This window comes from Armigeres subalbatus, chromosome 3 (genome assembly GCF_024139115.2).
Source record: "Armigeres subalbatus isolate Guangzhou_Male chromosome 3, GZ_Asu_2, whole genome shotgun sequence".
NCBI classification, from domain to species: Eukaryota; Metazoa; Arthropoda; class Insecta; order Diptera; family Culicidae; genus Armigeres; species Armigeres subalbatus.
Window position 1 is genome coordinate 99,529,760 of NC_085141.1, and position 20,282 is coordinate 99,550,041.

A 20,282-nucleotide genomic window follows, 5' to 3' on the forward strand; every position below is an offset into this window, starting at 1 on the left:
GCTAGAATTATAATAAATTGTTGGATTCAAGAGAGAGAGGAAGAAAATCTCCAAAAATAACTCATAAACCATACACAGCAGAAGGAATTGTATACGGATATGGTGGAACGTGGGGCGAGTCGGATCAGTTGGGAAGGTCGAAACGATAGAAATGAAAAAAAAATGAAAATTATGATCATCGTGCGAAGGCAAGACGAAGCACGGAAGACGTAACACAATAACAATAAATACGCGCTCAGAAATGGGCGCAATTATGCGGTTTCGGTCTCTATGGGGTCTTCTGTATGGAATGAAGAACCAGTCAGTCGTGTGGAGGAAAATAATAATAATAAAACCGTACGGAAAGGAGCACTAGTGGATCGAATTTGGAAAGCAGTGTGGAAGGGGTGGTAATGGAACAGCAAATTGGTAAATTAGATTTTAATTTTACACTTAGGTCCGACTGAATGACCCGCGAGAAGCCAGTCGAGTTATACGGAACGGAAGTAGTTTTTTTCTCGTCTTGGGGTGTAAGGTTGAGGTTGAAGGGCTTCTTTAGATCAACAAAGAGGAAGGGTAGAGTTGAAATGCCATTCAACGATGACATGACGGTCAGTGGTCAAAGTGTTAAATTCGACAATGATGTGATGGAAACGGAATCATTCAGTTTGGAACAGTTTGACATGGTAATATGATCTTATAATGGGGTATGTGAAGCCTCAAAGATATGCATGGTCGGTCTTTTCAAAACCGGGTGACCGTTTGCTTACCGAAAAGGAATGGATAACAAATGACCTCTCAATAATAAGAATGTCTTGATGCAACTATCGGAACTGTGTTCTTTCTTGTAGATTTATTACATAACTCCTTCCAGAAAATTCAAGGTTCTGTCTACACCGTTACAGATCATGTTGGTTTCGGATTGTACGGCCATCTTCGAGAAGATTGACTTCTCCAGAAGCCTCAACGTTCTTAACCTCTCGAATAACCATTCTCACATTGCCTAATGAAGAATGAGCCACAATTCATCCACAACATGGAAGAAGCGTCTAAATAGCGTCTTTAGACAAATTTCCCTTGATTCTTACGGTCGACTGACAACGAATGAATGTCTGTATGGATATTGAATGCTGAACTGATAACGCTTCGACCTATTTACCCTTCTTACTTCAGCTAAGAAGAACACACATATCTAATATCATAATTTTGGTTTCATTCATCACACTTCAAGCAAGTCAAATGTTCAAAACTCAATAAAAGACCACAATAGGCTACATCTGTCGCGGTTCAAAGAAAGTCAATTGACATTCAATGTGTGTCTATGCGAAGCTCCTGCAGCTGACAGGTCGGAACCAAACCGAATTAGTCGTGAAGTCTTCATCAACATAATCATAAATCGATTACTATGCTGCTCGAGTACAAATGTTTTTTTTTTCTCTCCAATGCATCAAATATACACATTTTTTATCCATTTCTCATTCCACGGAACCGCCAAACTTTTTTTTCCTCCACATTCCCATTCTTCATCGTTCCCGCCTTCTTGTTAGCACCTCCGGCTTAAGGCTTTCATCTTTCCAACCTCGGCCGTCCTCCAATCGGTCCCTCGCTCGAAACCCATTTCACCATTCAACACGCGAGAATGACATTTTTCTCCCCCATTTCGAGCACTTTCTCGCAATAACATTATCTCGAAATTGAAAGTGAAGTTGTAAGAAAAAAAAAAGTTTTTCTTCCTCGCCGACTAAAACCCCTCTTCAAGTCGCTGCTGTTCATTTGCCATTTGAAAGGCGCTTCGTTCTGACTACACACTAGGCTTGGACTGAGGTTCTGTTTTATTTCTTGCTGATATTGCACTTTGCTGTCGTCGATGTTCAAAGAAACTTCCTGCGGCGATAATAATGTTACTCTTTTTTTCTGTTTCTCTCTAAATCTATCGCTGATGTTGATGTGCTTTTGTGTGTTGTATTTTACCGGTACTTACACGACACAAATGCAAGTTGAAAATAAGACAGTCGGTTTATGTTCTTTTTTCAATCTATGCTGTAGAATCAGTACTAAACGCTATGTATTTCAAGTCAAGCAAAAGACATATTCATCTTGAAACACTCCAGGATTTACAATATATCGAGATTGCCGAAGTACCAGAAAATATTTCTCAATATCCCAGAGATCCCGGCATCTGGTGTAAATTCATTAAACTAAAATATTTTGATGAGGATTTATGTAAACATTTATCAAATCTCCCCTAAATTTGCAAAAGCTTTCACATAACAATCATTCTTAAAAGCGTAAGACGTTTTTCTTTAAATTTTCGGAAATTCTTTAACGTTAACCATTGAAATTATTAACATTGAACGTATTTTCGGTTTGTTGTTTTAAAAACAACATTGCGCATTAAAGGGGTACAATCCGGGGTACAATTAACCCAAAATGTTTCCGATCAGATGCCCAATTCCACCTCTCGGAACATAAATAAAAGGATTCCTTTCGAAAGCTCAAAAAGATTTTTTGAAGATACCCAAAAGATCTTTGTTCGTCAGCCCAGAGGAAATCCGTTTCGAAACACAATTTTTCCTAAAAGAATTCCGAAAGAAATCCTTCTGTGCTTTAAAACATTTTTTTAATCTCTGAACTGAGTTCTTTTGGGCTTCTTTTGGACTTTTGAGAGGAATCGAACTAGCATTTCATCAAAATCCGAAAACGATTCCATTCAGATGCTCAAAAAAATTTTCTTTTGAAAACCCAAAAGTATTCAATTTGGAAACTCAATGAGTTCTGTTCGGAGCTCTAAAGAATTCCGCTTTGAAGCCCAAAATAATTCTGTTTAGAAACCCAAAAGAATATCGTTCGAAACCCCGAAAGAATTCCGTTCGGAAGCCTGAAAATATTTCATTTCGAAGACCCAAATTAATATCATTTGGCAGCCAAAAAGAAGTTCGTTCGAGAACCCAAAGAAACTCCATTCAAAATTTCAAAAGAAGTTCGTTCGGAAACCCAAAAAAAAATCTTTAAGAAGTCCAAAAGGATTCCGTTCGAAAATCCTAAATAATCCCATTTAGAAGCCCAAAAAAGATCGATCGAAAACCTAGAAGAATCCGCTTGAGACCCAAAAAAAATCTTTTTGAAAATAATAAAAAACCGTTTGGTAACCCAAAAGAGTTTAGTTCGGTATTTCTAAAAGAAGAACCTCCGTTTGAAGGTGCAACAACATTGTTCGAAAGCCCCAAGGTATTCCGTTTAGAACCTCAAAAATATTTCGCCAATAAGCCGCGTTTAGAAGCCCAAAAGGGATCCGTTTGAAGGCCCAACAGAATTCCGTTCTGAAACCCAAAAGGATTTCTTTCTAAAAAGAAAAATAAAAGTCCCAGTAATTCCGTTTGACAGTCAAAAAGATTCCACTCGGAAGCCCAAGAAACTCCCGATCTGAAGCCCATAATAATAGAACGGAAGCCCAAAAGAATTTAGACCGGAAGCCCAAATGAATTAAGTTCAAAAGCCCAACAGGATTCCATTCGAAACCCCACAGAAATTCCGTTCGGATTATGAAACGAACTCCGTTTAGAAGCACAACAGCTCAAAAATATTCCCTTCAGAAGACCATTTTTTTCTGAAGCCCACAATAATTTAGTTCAGAAACCCAAAATAATTTCGTTCGGAAGCCCAAGAAAATTTCGCACAAAGGCAAAAGTATTTCGTTTGAATTCCCAAAAGAATTCCGTTCCGAAACACAAAAGAAATCCGTTCGAAAACCAAAAAAAAAACATCGTTTAGAAACCCGAAGGAGTTCCGATTAGAAGATCAAAAGAACTTCATTCGGAAACACGAAAAATTACGACCAGAACCCCAAAAAATCTGTTTGGAAGTCCAAAAAGATAGCGTTCAGATGCGAAAAAGGGGTCCGTATGAGAGACCAAAATAATTCCGTTTATAAACTCAAAAGGAGTATAAGACTCTATTTTATGCGACTCCAGAACCGCTCAGTTCCTGGAGGGAACTGGCCTAAACCCCTAGCTGCTGGTCTAGCCACGACAGCCATGTAGGGCGGACTCAAAAGGCCTCTTTTGTTCCGGGTCTCAGGGTCACTGATGTGGGGAGGTTTTCGGAAGCGTGAAGGACCCAACCATGGATTTGAATTATCTACTTGGACGTTTTTATTATAAAAAAAAACACTTGTAGGTGGTTGGTAATGATGCGGTGGTCGGGTGGTCAAGCAGGGACGCTACGCCGGCGGTTCTGTAGACGGTGGGCTGCCGATCAGAAATTCAACCAGAGAAAATTCGACCAATGATGCAGCCGACGAGGTGTCGCACGATGTTTCGGCTAGGGTCTGTTCACAAATTACGTAACGCTTTTGGGAGGAGGGGGAGTTCCACCTTGTGTTATACTTTGTTACACCAAAAGGTGGGGGAGGGGGTGGTTACTACCTACACAGTTAGAAAATTTCTTGTAGATTTACATTCAATATCATGCACATAATTGGAGCGTGACATAAAATGGAATATTGCATGAAATTGTATTATTACATCAATCTTCAAAACAGTCCTGAAGGAATATTCCCGTTCGCCTGTAATTTTACATGTCAAGCATAATATTGGGCGTAGTATTGAAAAGGAATAGATATTGATTCCATTATCCATCTGTCTTTCTTCCAGTATTTAACAGAAGCAAAAATTTATATTCAACTATTTTTATTCTCTAAATTTATTCACAACATAATTTTTTTCTCTCTCCATAGACAATACATATATATATTTTCATTATCATTAGTCAATCAAATTAGGGCCCTCCTTATGCGTGCGGTAAAATGCGCGGCTACAAAGCAAGACCATGCTGAGGGTGGTTGGGTTCGATTCCCGGTGCCGGTCTAGGCAATTTTCGGATTGGAAATTATCTCGACTTCCCTGGGCATAAAAGTATCATCGTGTTTAGCCTCATGATATACGAATGCAAAAATTGTAACATGGCTTAGAAACCTCGCAGTTAATAACTGTGGAAGTGCTTAAAGAACACTAAGCTGTGAGGCGGCTCTGTCTGTAATGCCAATAAGAAGAAGAAGAAGTCAATCAAATACTGTATGGGCACCAACGCGACGTACACCGGTAATGCAGCGGTTATCCTCATCTAAACGTCCTGGCTTCAATACTCAGCAGACAAGGATCGCCTCCAAAAACAAAGCTCGCGTGCAGTAATGATGCTTGGTGGGCTGTGGTTACGCACTTGATGTCACAGTCAACTCAAATAAAATCTTATAAAAGGAGCACTATTTTACCATATGTACTTGTGATATTCCGTAGTAAAAACCTCGTCAGGAGATTCTCCTGCTCACTGTATTCCGACAGTGGTTACGCCAACGATGATCATGGATACCTGAGAGACGGATTCACGGCACTTCAATTAACTTTTCCCTGACGAAATCGATGAAACCGACGCGAAAACTGTAGCACACGGAGACGTTTAAAAGCCATCTTGTTTATTTTGCTACTGATGCATAACACGATATAGATGCACATTTACATGAATACAAGTAAAAATCCTTGTTTTTATATAGACGATTAGGAGGGCTAGTAAAAAGGATAGTAAAATGATGCTTTATTGCGCCAGATGACATGTTCCCATTATGTGCATCAAATTTGACACATTTCTGCGTCAGAAATCGATTTACTGCATTTCAATGCTACCTGATTTCCCTATTTACATGGCCTGTAACTTTCAATTTTTTTTGCTGTGTAATGTTACGCATAACGCGAATAATTATTTATTTTGAATGCTTTTTAATCACTGATTGAAGTAGGTATTATTGCTGACATGTTTTGACCAAGACGATGAATACGCAACCTATCCTCTTCACTATCATACTAGCCATAATTGTCCCATGCTAGTCTTTGTTGTTTTTTAGTTTTTATCTCAAATCAGGCTATTTTGTTGTTTTTAATTTAATTCTAAAAGACAGCGATTAAATCAAACCAAAGTTCGTAAACAGTTCAATTTAAAAATGATATGTCTATCGTTATCGCATAAGTCATTAGCGAAATCAAGCACATAGTGAGACTGATATGCGTAAAAACACCAAGCGAATATTGTATTTCTCGACAGAACAGCTCCGCTAAACTATTTGAAAGGTCATGGTCACAAATTCTGTTTTCATTTCTACTAGTTGCGTTTTTAATATCCTTGATTTTTGATCATGTGCCGTTCCTATTCTAACAGTGTTCAAAAAATAATTAAACCCAAACAGAAGGAAAAACATTCTGCCTTTACTATTTTCATAGTTACGCGTTATACGGGTGAGAGAGGGATATCAAAAATGTTACTTTTAGTTACGAAGGGGAGGGAGGGGGTCAAAAACTCGGATTTTTGCATTATGTAATTTGTGAACAGACCCTTAGCGGGCTGCAAGCCGGAATAGCTTTCGGTGTCGTAAAAAGGGTGGTCGGCCGTTGAAGCAGCCGACGGGTAGGACGATCTCGTGGTTGGCCGGATGGAAAACAGAACGGCTGATGGTGGTACAGTAAATGTGCTACGATGCGATAATCAGGAGGCAGGACGATTATACGGCCAACGCCGAACGAAGAAGCAGGTGATAGGCGACCACGCGATTATACAGCCAACGGGCTGCGGGCAACAAGGCAATCGGCCGGAGGCTTGCTGATTAAGCGGCTTCCCAAACGGCCGGACGAAGTAGCTTCGATGCGGCGGTCGGTGGTGCGTTTGACAGACGGCAGTTGCTTTACCGGGCCAGCGGGCGGCGTCGCAGGTATCGACTGTATGCCGGACGGTTATGTGCACGGCCAACTATAAAACCACTGACGGGTGGCCGAATCCGGTTGCGGTGTACGGAATCACCTCAAGGAGACGGTGTCCGACCAATTTTCGGCGGGAGTCGCCCTTGGGCGTCTTTATTACTGGGATTCACTAACTCGTGACCGAGAACGAGGTCACGGATTATAACCGCAACAATTAATTTCTCGCGAAACAGCAACTCCCTATGCATCAGAGTCATAAACCTCACTGTCGAACACTACTCTCGCTTCGTTCGTCCGGCCTTTGGCTTGGACACTCATCCACGCACGGAAAGCCTGCGTTCAATATTTCCGTCTTTCCTCCCTTTTCTGTATCGCACTGGACAAGGTCGCTCATTTTTTAAATCGACCACCCAACACAAGGTTTAAAACCACTGTTTGAAAAACAAATCTAACAATGTTTTTCTTCACGCTCAAATTTACCAAAAAGTATACAAATGTTACCCGCCGGTAAAAGGAGTCAATTCAATATTTTTCGAAGGCCGAAGGCCGTTCAGAAGCCCAAGAAAATTTTGGGCCGAAAGTATTGTAATTGAAGGCCCAAAGAATGTCTTCCGGAAATTAAAAAATAAACATTCAGAAGCCCGAAAAATTCTGTTAAGAAGCCCAGATTTCGTTCGAAAGCCGTTTGAAAGAACAAAAACCCAATTCCGAAATGCAATTACCGATCGAGCAAATAGCAAACAATTTGGTTCGGAAGCGAACAATAATTTCCCAAAGGAATTCCGTTTCGATTCTCAAAAATCGAAAGACCAATAGAAATCCGTTTGAAGGCCCAGAAGAATTCCATTCAAAAACCCCAAAAGAATTTGGTTCGAAAACCCAGAAAAATCGTTTAAAAACCCAAAAGAACTCTCGCTTAACTTGTCAAAAGGACCTAAGTAGCATTTTTTTCATGATTTTGAATCCGTTTGCGGTGTTTGCTAGTTCGGGCCAAAGATTATACATAAAAAATAAGCAACCTTACTAAACTTTTTTATAAATATTTTGCATACTAAAATTATTTTTTTATATGCATCGTTTCAACTTGCCCCGCATATCGGGGTAAGTTAAAACACTGCGCTGTATACAGACATAAGCTTACTGTATCTTACCGACATACAAAATATATGTACTCAGTGTGACTCGATGCACGAGGTTGTAAAGGTGACTATACTGCCAAGATTCGCATAAGAGTCCCATGCTTAAAATTGTCTCCTAGCGCTAGAACCCTGATAAAATAGTAGGCTTTGTTCTAGAAATTTGAAAATCAATTCCCACTTGTGTTGTCTCATCTTGATATTTACTCGCATAAAAGTCACATACCAGATTTTGATATTCTATACTCTTTCTTTGAATTGTACGCTTGATTAATTCGGCTGTGGCTTCTTCATAAATCCACATTAATTAACCAAATTTTATTTTTTAGTGAAAACTGTAGGAGGGTTGCATTCATTCATTTTATTTTTATAATTTTGGACCTTTCTATAAATTTTTGTTTTCTGAATGTATTTACGGACTATGTTGAATTCTGGTAATATAAATTGCAAGAGTGACGTATTGAATTGTTGTTTCAACTTGCCCCGCACCACGCATTTCTATTTGCCCTGATGGGTTGAAAATGCAGAGCAATATGAAACGAGCAAAATACAAAAATTAAAACGTATCTTTCATCAATTTTTCATAATCATTATGCTTATTCAACATTGAATGATTACCTACCTTGCCCATGATTTCATAGTTGACGTAACAACCATTGCACTTTCGTGTCTGTTCAGAATAATTTAGGGCCAAACATCAGACATTTAATACATTTCAACCAATCAGCACTTAAATGAGGCTTGGAACAAGCAACGTATTGATGTTGCAGCAGTTGATTTACTCTAGTAAACGCGTAATAAGTTCAATTCGCTGAAATTTCGAATGGTTGATACGTCAACTATGAAATCATGGGCAGTACCGTGAAAATTTGATGAAAAAACTGTTCCAAACATCACTTTTAGACCTGTTTCATTGGCACGTCTAAAAGTTGGTTTGGATTTTGCAAAAAGCGAAAAATAAACAATGGCAGGGATTATTTTTAGTAGTTGCAATCCTCCGGGAATGGCAGTCAGAAGGTGCGTTTAGGGGAGTAATTGGTTGAAAAAAATAATCAGGGCATTCGGTCATTGCTGATCTAAATTACAGCTTCCGTTTACCCCGCATTTCAACTTGCCCCGGTGTACCTTATTGCAATCAACTTACCAATATGAAAGCTTTTGATTGCAGTACTCAAATTAATTCATGTAAAATGGTACTTAGGTCCTTTTGAAAAGTTAAGCAAGAACTATTTCGGAAACCCAAAAAACTTTCGTTCAAAGGTCCAAAAAGATTTCATTTGGAAGCCCAAAAGATTTTGGTTCGGAAAGCTAGAAGAATTCCGTTCGTGAGCCCAAAAACATTTCGTTCGGAAGCCAAAAATCAAATTCGATTACGTTCGGAGGCCAAAAGAGGTTCGACCGAAAGCCCACAAACATTACAACAAGATTCCGTTCGAAAGCATAAAAGAAATCCATTCGGAATCCCAAGAAAAAAAGATTCTTCTTGAAGTCTTAAAAGAATTGCTTACAGAAGTCCAAAATAATTTCCTTCGAAAACCCAAAAGAATTCTGTTCAGAAGTTCAGAAAGAGTCTATTCGGAAGCCCAAACGAATCTCGTTCGTAAGCCAAATAGGATTCCCTTCCGAGGCCCACACCCCAAAAGAACTACGGTCGAAAACCCGGGAAAAACGTTTAAAAATCCAAAAGAATTACGATTAGAATTTTCGAATATTTTCCGGGAACCAAAACAATTTCGTTCGGAAGTTCAAACGGATTCCGCTCGGAAGCTCAAAAAGATTTCTTTTGGAAGCCCAAAACAAGATAATTTCGTTCGGAAAAACTAAAGAATTTCACTTGTCATAAGACGAATTTACAATCCCATTCAATTCCACCACTTGACAGAAGCCGAAAATAAGTCCGTTTGAAAACCAAAAAGATTCTGTTCAGAAGGCCAAAAAAATCCTTTTGGAAGCCCAAAATAATTACATTTGAAAACTTAAATAAATATCTTTCGGAGTCCCGAAAGAGTTTTGTTCACAACCTCAACAGGATTCCGTTCGGGAACCCAACAGAATTCCATTACGGAGCCCACGAAGATTGAAAACCGTCGGAAAGCTTAAAAATGATTCATTCATTAGCCAAATAGATTTCATTCGAAGGCATAACAGGATTTCTTTCAGAAGCCCAAAGACCTTCGTTTGGAAACTAAAAAACAGTTAGAAAAACCAAAAAAGAATTCGGTTTGGCAAGCCCAAAAACATTCTGCTCGGAGGCCCAAACCAATTCCGTCCGGGAATCATAAATAACTCCGTTCTGGATCCCAAAAGATTCGTTTGAAAAAAAAGTTGTTCGAAGAACCAAAAGAACTCCATTCGGAATACCAAATAGATTCTTTTCCATTCTGAAGCCCAAATATATTCCGTTTGGAAGCCAAAAACAATTTCGTTCAGAAGCTCAAAAGAATTTCGTTCAGAAGCCAAAAAAAAATCCGTTCGGGAACTCAAAAGAAATTCGCTCGGAAGCTTAAAAGTATTCGGTTCGGAAGCCCAACAGAATTTTGTTAGGAAACTCAAAAAGATTCCATTTGGAAGGAAAGCCCACATACATTTCGTTTGAAATCACACCCAGAACAAAAAATAATTTCGTTCGGAAGCCCAAAAGAATTTTTCTCAGAAGCCCACAAATTCCATTCGCAAATGAAATCCGTTCGGAAGTCAAAAAGAAATCCGATCGAGAGCCTGGAAAATAATAATCCTTTCACAAGACCCAAAAGAATTCTGTTCGGAAGCTCTAAAATCCAAATGGAAGCTTATAAAGGAACCCAAAATTAACTTGTTCGGAAGACCAAAAAAAATCTATTCATAAACCAAAAGGATTTCGTTTGGAATCCCTGAAAAATTCCATCCGACGGGCCAAAAGAATTTAATTTTGTTTGAAAATCCAACAAAAATCGTTCGGGAAACACAAACACATCATTTGGAGGTCCAAATAGTCTCCGTTCGGAAGCAGAAAAGGGGCCGTACACATATTACGTAAGCACTTATGGGGGGAGGGGGTCCGTCATTTTCTTACGCACCATATAAATAAAAAATCATTTGTATGAAAAAAATCTTACATGGGGGAAGGGGGGTCAAAAAACCCAGAAAAAATGCTTACGTAATATGTGTACGACCCCAAAGGTTGAGAGGTCCAAAAGGATTCCTATCAAAAGTCCAAAAGAATTTTGTTCGGAAACCTAAAAAAATCATTTTTGCAATTCCTGATCATAATACCTGGTTTACAGTTGCCATTTGAGTGATAAAACGGCCTACTTTTCCATACCAACAGAATGGGTGCTTTAATGACCATTATGCAACTCAAATGGGTTGCATAATATTCATTATAGCACTCATTTGGGTGCTATAATGAAAAACCTACATTGGGAAAGTAGTTACATGACTACATTTAGCTGAATTAGTTTGGGTGAGTGTTTAAATAGTGTACTCTTGTAATAAATGAAATGGTTTGTTGGACATAACATCACAATTTTCCAAAGGCAATTGCATCCATCGCTTCATAGCTTTTCAAGCTATGCAATTTGGCACGATAAGATGGAATCTTATTGTTCTCTGCCGAAATATAATTTATTGGCATGAATGATCATGTGGAATAAATTCGATTGTACAATTTTGGTATAGATTTATCATATAAATGCCCAGTTTTCGTCATTGCAAAAAAAAGCGTGTGCAACTCGTTGCAAAACTCGATTTTTTCAGCACTCGTAGTATTTATCCAACTCGGAAAGCCTCGTTGGATAAACGTACAACTCGTGCTGAAAAAATCGTCTTTTTGCAACTAGTTGCACAAATTACTATTCGAAATCTCATTACAATTTGGTTTGGAAAGACACAAGAATTAAGTTCGAGAAAGAAAAGTAAAAGGTTTCTCACAGAATTCCTTTCCGGGAACCCAAACAATTTTATTAGAAAGTTCAAACATATTCTGCTCGGAAATCAAAAAAAGTTCCGTTTGTTCAGAAGTCCAAAATAGTCTCGATCGGAAACCCAAAAGAATTTCGTTCAGAAGCGCAAAAAATTCCTTTCGGAAGACCTAAAAGATTTCATTTGAAAGTCCGAAATCCTAATTGCGTTTGAAAGCCTAAAAGAATTTGGTTCAGAAGCACAAAAGAATTCCGTGACGAACCCCAAAAAGATTAAAAATCCATCCGAAAGCTTGAAAATGATTCATTCGTTCATCGAAGACATAAAAACCTTTATTCAAAATCTAAAAAACAGTTCGAAGAACAAAAAGAAAAGAATTCCGTTCAAGAAACCAAAAGAACTTTGTTCGGGAGCCCAACAGATTTATTTGAAAACAAAAATCGTTTGGAGGCCCAAAACAAATTCAGTTTGGAAAACCAAAAAAACGTTTGGAAGTCCAAAAAGGTTCTTCAAAGTAGCGCAACAAATTCCATTCGGAAGCCCAAATATTCAAGTTGAAAGACAAACATAATTTTGTTCAGAAGCAAAAAAGAATTTCGTTTTGAAGCTCAAAAAGATTCCATTTGAAACCCCACAAACACTTCGTTTGGAACTACTCAGAGCAAAAAATAATTTCATTCGGAAGCCCAAAAGAATTTCGATCAGAAGCCTGAAAAACAAAATTGTTCAAAAGCAAAAACCGATTTAGTTTGGAAACTCAAAAATATTCCGTTCGAAAGCCCAAAAGAATTCCATTCAGAAGCCTAAAAGAATTTCGTGCGAAAACGAAATAAAAACCCAGATTAATCCACCCACAGTGAGATTTTGACCCTTCCTTAGTCGTAAGGAAACACTGTCAGACTCCAATATTTAAAACGAGATAAAAGTACTCAACTTCCCACGGCGACTGAACGTATAAAATGACAAATTAATTGCCTACCAAAAGGCGGATTTCAAAATGAACGAATACGCACTGTATGTCATGCTGCCTATCTATCAGGCGCTCGTCGGATTAAATAGCTATTGTAACATGCTTAGTAACTTAGTAACACGTAATTTCCAGAGACCTCGATATTAATTAATCCAGAACTAACTAAATCAGTCATTGATCTAAACAAGACTCAATAGCGTTCAATAATAACATATATTTTGTCTTATGGATGCCTAATTTTGTAATACTAATCTTGTTTAATACCTTAAAAATGAGTGAGATTTATATGTCAGTAAATTTCAAAATTTGCACACATACGCACACACACATGCATAAAACTGGTCTATTAGTATCTCAAAACATGCTCACATTTGCTATCTAGCTTCCACTGAAGAAATATTTTAAATCCCTTTTAAATTTTTACGTTTCTGCTTTTCTGAGAAGATTGTTTGGTAGATGCTTCTACATCCCAAACAACACAAGTCTAATGAAACTGGTTACAGCAACCTAATTGTGACTAAATCGGGTCACACATAAGCTACTGTGATCTATGTACAACATATGTGCTGCTCGGGATATATGTTCCTCAATTAAAATAAATTGTTTCTATGAAACAAATCAGAAAAACTAGCATATTTCCATATCAAATCATTTGTTATAATTATATTTTCAATATTAAAGTAACTTTGTTCCAAATACCATACACTTTATTTCATAATTCAAGAGATTTATTGATAGATTAATACATAACAGCGCGAAATTATAGACAAGTCAGAAAGAAGAAGTGGATTCTCGAACAGAAATAACGCGCGAGTGCGAAACACGGTTTTTTATGCCAAGAGAAAATTAAGCAAATTAAGTGGGACAAAAAGCCCGTAACTTATATGATTTTGATGTCCGTGTTGGGAATGCATGAACGAAATTGGTTGGTTCTGAAATTTTTACTGGGTGTAACAAGAATTGATTTTTTTATTTTCAATAGTTTCCCGTAAATAATTGAAAGTTTAAATGAAATTGACAAATTGCTGGGAAGTTTGCGAGTCGATTTGGTATATAAATCCAAAAACCATCAAAAGATGATGGCGCTATTAAGATTGAAAATCTCACATGATTTCGTGATGACGGTAACCAATTTTATATTCTGATTTGACACCAAGTACCTTCAGGTAAGATGTTGTCCAACGTCAAAAGTTCTGTTGGGAAGCTCAGTAGAATTCCATACAGAAACCCGTTAACAGTTTTGTCCGAAAACCCAAAAAGATTTCTTTCTAAAGCCCAGGATAATTCCGCTCGAAAGCCCAAAATAATTTCGTTCAGAAGCCCTAAAGAATTCTTGGCGAAAGCCGAAAAAATCCGTTAGGTAGTTCTAAAACATTGAATTTGGAAACCTAACACTATTTTGTTCAGCAGCCGAGAAAGATTCCGTTTGAAGGCCCATGCATATTCCTTTTGGTGGCCCAAAATATTTGCAAGAGTCCAAGAGAATTCAGCTTAAAAACCGAAAGGAATTCCGTTCGAAGGTCCCTAAAGTCTTCATTTAGAAACCATAAAATATTTCGTTCAGAGTCCAAAACAATTTCTATTTTATACACAAAGAATTCCGATCAGAAACCCAAAAACATTTCAAGAATTCAGTTCAAAACCCCAAAAGAATTCCATCAATAAAATATTCCGACTAGAACCCAAGATATATATTTAGAATTGCAAAGGATTTCATTCTGAAGCCCAACATGATTTTGATTGGAAGCCCAAAAATATTCCGTTAGGAAATCCAAAAGAAATTTGTCCACGAGCTCAAAAAGATTCCGTCCGAAAGCCCAGAAAGATTTCGTTTGAAAGCGCAAAGACTTGAGGTCAGAAGCCCGACACTATTACTTTTGAAAGCCCAATGAAATTATAGGTCTAAGATCTAAAGGGTTTCCGTTTGAAAATCCAAAATAAATCCGTTTGAAGGCCCAACAAAATTCCGTTCCAAAGACCAAAATAATTCCTTTCGGAAACCTTAAAGATGGCCGTTCTGAGTGCCCAAAACAATTTCGTTGGGAAGCCTAAAAAATTTGATCGGTTCACCAAAGCAATTCAGTTTAAAATTCCAAAATAATTTCGTTCGAAAGCCCGAAAAATCTTTTCGGAAGCCCAAAAAATTAATTTCGGAATCTAAAAGGATTTCGTCTGAAAGCCCAAAAAAAAAATCCGTTTGAAGGCCAAACAGGTTCCGTTCTTCTTCTTCTTCTTGGCATTACATCCCCACACTGGGACAGAGCCGCCTCGCAGCTTAGTGTTCTTTAAGCACTTCCACAGTTTTTAACTGCGAGGTTTCTTAGCCAGGTTACCATTTTTGCATTCGTATATCATGAGGCTAGCACGATGATACTTTTATGCCCAGGGAAGTCGAGACAATTTCCAATCCGAAAACTGCCTAGACCGGCACCGGGAATCGAACCCAGCCACCCTCAGCATGGTCTTGCTTTGTAGCCGCGCGTCTTACCGCACGGCTAAGGAGGGCCCCATACAGGTTCCGTTCGAATGCTTAAAAAATTTTATTTGGAAACCCAAAAATAAGACAATCAAGAGCCGTAAACAATACCATTTGAGAGCCCGAAGACAATCAGAAACCCTAAACAATTCCGGGCCCAAAAGAATTTTTTTCATAAAGCCTAACTGATTTCGTTCAATAACCCAAAAGAATTCGTTTCGGAAACCCAAGGTAAACCCAAACAGGTTTCGTTTGACAACCAAAAATAATTCCGTTCAAAAAACCAAAACAATTTTGTTTTGAAACCCAAAAGAATTTCTTTCGTTGCTCTAAAGAATTCCGTTCGAAAGCCCAAAAGGGTTCGATTTGGGAGCCCAAAAAGCTTTTGTTCAAAATCCCAAAAAGAAAAACAAAATGGAAAACAATTCCATTCAAAATCCTAAAATAATTCCGTTTGGAGACTTAAAATAATTCGGTTTGAAATCCCAAAAAAATCCTTTCAGTAGCCAAAAGGATTTCGTTTGGAAGCCCAAAAAGATTCCGTCCGCAGGCCCAAAAAAATGTCGTTCTGAGGGCCCAAACCAACTTTGTTTTGAAAAAAAATGTGTTTGGAGGCCCAACAAAACTTCGTTTGGAAGCCCAAAAGAAATTTGTTCACGAGCTCAAAGAGATATCGTCCGAAAGCCCAGAAAGATTTCGTTTGAAAACGCAAAGACTTGAGGTCAGAAGCCTAACACTATTACTTTTGAAAGCCCAATGGAATTATAGGTCTAAGATCTAAAGGGTTTCCGTTTGAAAATCCAAAATAAATCCGTTTGAAGGCCCAACATAAATCTGTTTGAAAGCCCAAAAGTATTCCGTGCGGAAGCCAGAAGGATTCCGTTCCAAAGCCCAGTGAGTGCCCAAAACAATTTCGTTAGGAAGCCTAAAAAATTTGATCGGAACACCAAATTCAGTTTAAAATTCCAAAATAATTTCGTTCGAAAGCACGAAAGATCTTTTCGGAAGCTCAAAAAATTAATTTCGGAATCTAAAAGGATTTCGTCTGAAAGCCCAAAAAAATCCGTTTGAAGGCCAAACAGGTTCCGTTCAAATGCTAAAAAACAATTATTTGGGAACCCATAAGTAAGACAATCAGGAACTACAAACAATTCCACCTGGAAGCCCAAAGACAATCAGAAACCCCAAAACAATTCCGTTTGATGGCCCAAAAAGTTCTCCGTCGGATGCCCAAAAGGATTTTGTTCATAAACCCTAAATGATTCCATTCAATAACCCAAAAGAATTAATTTCGGAAACTCAACGTTTTTGTGTTCGTAAACCAAAAAAGGTTTCGTTTGACAACCAAAAATAATTCCATTCAAAATGCCAAAACAATTTTGTTTCGAAACCCAAAACAATTTCTTTCGTTGCCCTAAAGAATTCCGTTCCAAAGCTTAGAAAGATTTGTTCGAAAGCCCAAAAAGCTTCTGTTCAAAAACCCAAAAAGAATTCCTTCGGAAGCTCAAAACAAATCCATTCAAAATCCTCAAATAGTTTCGTTCGGATGCCCAAAAGAATTCCGTTTGAAAGCCCAAAAAAGCCAGAAGCCAAAAGAATTTCGTTTGGAAGTCCAAAAAGATTCCGTTCACAGGGCCCAAAAGCATTCCGTTCCAATGTCCGAAAGAATGTCCGTATTTGGGTTCGGAAACCCAAAAGAATGCCATTCAGAGGACCCAAAACAACTCTTTTTAGAAGCTCAAAAACATTCCGTTCGAAAGCCCACGAGGTTTCCGTTCGGAAACCTAAAAAAAAGACGTTCAATAGTATTAAACAATTCCGTTTGAAAGCCCGAAACAGATTCCTTTTGGAGGCCCAAAAGAGTTTTATTCATATGCCTTGAAGAATTTCGTTCGACAACCCAGAAGAATTCCGTACGGAAACCCAAAGATTTTTGTTCGGAAAGCCGAGAAAGCTTCCGTTCGTAAACCAAAAATATTCATTTTCAAGGCTCAAAAGATTTCGTGAATTCCAAAGCACTTCGTTCGGATTTTTTTAAAATCTGTTGGCAAGCCCAAAAAGGTTCCGTCCAGAACCCCAAAACATTCCGTTTTATTCAGTAAGTCCAATAGAATTTTGTTTAAAAACTTTAAAAATTTCGCCCGAAAGCCCAAAAAGATTCTGCTCGGCAATCTAAAGGAATTATGTCCAGAAGCCCAAAATAATTTCGTTTGGAAGAAAAAAAAATGTTCAAATTCAAATCGTTCAAAAGATCATAGGACCTTTAAATCCCAAAAAATCGGTTTGGAAAGCCTTAAGAATTCCGTTCAGAAGTCTAGAACAGGCTTGTAAAATGTCATCTGCATGTCATTTAACTAATTTGTTCATAACTTTTATCAGAAGCCAAATGTACTTCATAATTTTTGTCTATATTTTGGCTATATTTTTGGCTATATTTTTGTCTAAGGGTACATTGCTCTAAATATAACATCTGAGGCTGGAGAGTGAAATCTCTCCAAAATGTCACGTGTCATTTGACATAATGTCATTTGAATGACATTTTGCCTCCCACGCCCCAGATTACATATTTACAGCAATTTCTTGTTAGACAAAGTTGTAGGCACATTTCAGCGCTATAAGTTCGCAATACCTCATGAGTTGATAGCTAACTTCTGGAAAAAGTTCTATGAAAATTATACAAACGAATGCAAATGACATTTTACAACACTGGTCTAGAATAAGATCGTTCGAAAGCCCGAAAAATTCTGTTAAAAAAATCCGTTTGGAAATCCAAAACTCTTCCGTTCAGAAGCCCAAAATAATTTCGTTAGGAAGCCCAAAAATTCATTCGGAAGACAAAAGGATTTCGTTTGAAAGTCCAAAAACATTCCGCTCAAAGACTCAAAAGAATTCCGTTTAGAAGTTTAAAAGAATTTCGTTTGAAAACCTAAAAGAATTACGTTTAGAGGCTCAAAAGATTCCAACCTAAATCCCAAAACAATTTTGTTCGAAAACCCCAAGAAGATCTATCCGGAAGGCAAACAGAATTTCGTTCGGAATCTCAGGAAGGTTTCACCCGAGTCTAACACAAACAAACAAGCCAGAAGGATTACGTTCAGAATTCCAATAAAATTTATTTAGAAAAACTAAAAAACTCCGTTAGAAAAACCCAAAGATTTTTTTTGGGAACGCCAGATGAGTTCCGTTCCAGAAACCAAAAAACCGTTCGCAGGTCAAAACAAAATCGTTTCGGCATCCTAAGAAGATTCCGTTCGGTAGCCCAGAAAGATTCCGTTTGGGAGACCAAAAATGTTTCGTTCAGAAGCCAGAATAATTCCTTTTGAAAACGTTCCGTTCGGATGCCCAAAACAATTACGTTCAGAAGCCAGAACGTACCTAATTGTTTTGGGCTTTTAGAAGCCAGAAATATTTTCGTTCGGAAGCTCGAAAGGATTTTGTTCAGAGCCCAAAAAAATCGTTTGGAAGCCTAAGGAATATTGTTCGGAACTCCATAAAGAATCCGTTCGGAAGCCCAAAAGAATTCCGTTTGAATGCTTGTAAGAATTCAGTTCGGAAGCTTAAAAAGATCCGAAATAATTCCGTTCAGAAGCTCAAAATAATTCCTTTTTTGGACCCAATGAAAATCCGTTCGGATACTCAGAAAAATAATTCGTTCCGAAACCCATAAGAAGTTCAGAAGCCGATGAGAATTCCGTTTGGAATCCCAAAATAATTCCGTTCGGAAGCACAAAAGAATTCAGCTCGGAAACCCAAACAAAAAAAACTGGATTTCGTTCGGAGTTCAAAAAAAATTAGTTCTTAAGTTTGTCATAAGGCTCAAGATTCCATCACAATTTTTTGAAAATTAATGACTGCATAGCTTTTTTGTAATAGTGATGCAATTGGTACGGAAAAGGGCAGCAGCGATAAACAAATTTTGTTTACAACTGGGGTGGGTGGAAATGGGGTGTTAAAAATATGCCAGCTGATGCATAATGTTGCCAGACTTGACGAAATGTTTATTTGATATCATAACACATGTTCACGGTGTATCAAATGTATGGGTATTTATCGGTTTGAAATTTTGTATACACCACTTGGAATGTAACAGAAGCTTACATAACATGTTTAAAAATTTATTTCTGGTTTATTTATTCAATCCGACAAAAAGTCATATTTTTTTCCAAAAAATAAATCTGGCAACGGCGAAGAGATGATTATTTTCTTGTGTATGCACACCTTTGTTTGCGTGTTGACTGGCGTATATGTTGTATTGTTTGGATTGAATGAAGTTGCACCGCGTAGATTTTGAACTCAGTATTTCACATATTGCGCTAGTGAATTTGAGTCTTCCGTATTTTATTGCATTCACAATACGGTCTTCAAATTTGTCTCTCACTTCGATTTTTGGAAAGCAGTTTTCGACAGTTTTTGGACGTGAAGTGAATTGTAGTCAAGATAGAAGAAAAATGTGAAAGTCGGTTAGTGAATATGTTTTAGGAGTGATAAAATCAAGGAAATAATGGATAAAAATATCAAGTGAAAAATTAAGTGGGTGTGTATGTGTTTGCTCCGATCGTTCGGAGTTAGTATGCGTTCGATAAAAATACGAATGTCGGCCTTGGAAAAAAGCAGTTTTCGGCGTTTTTCCAACAATTCCTCAGTAATTGTTAGTTTAGATAAGTGAAAAATTAATATGAATATGTTATGAATATGCAATGATGGAGGTAAGTCGGCAAATATTGAATTACCAACATATTGAATTTAGTTCAAAACTTTATTAGTATTAGTGCGGATTCGAATAAAATCATTGTCATTATCGGATTGATTACGGTTTATAGAGCCATAAGACGAGTTTGTACAATCCTATTTATTGGACCTTGACAGATCCCACTTATTGTACCTTGACAGATACGTATTTTGACCTCAACAGTAAGGTCGTCTTCAGTGTCTTGTACTTGACTCGACTCGACTTAGTTCTTAAACCCAAAAATTTCCGTTTAGAAGCCCGAAACGATTTCGTTCGGAAACCCAAAAAATCCGTTCAAAAGCTCTAAGCAATTCCGTTCAGCAGCCCAAAAGGATTTCGTTCAAAATTA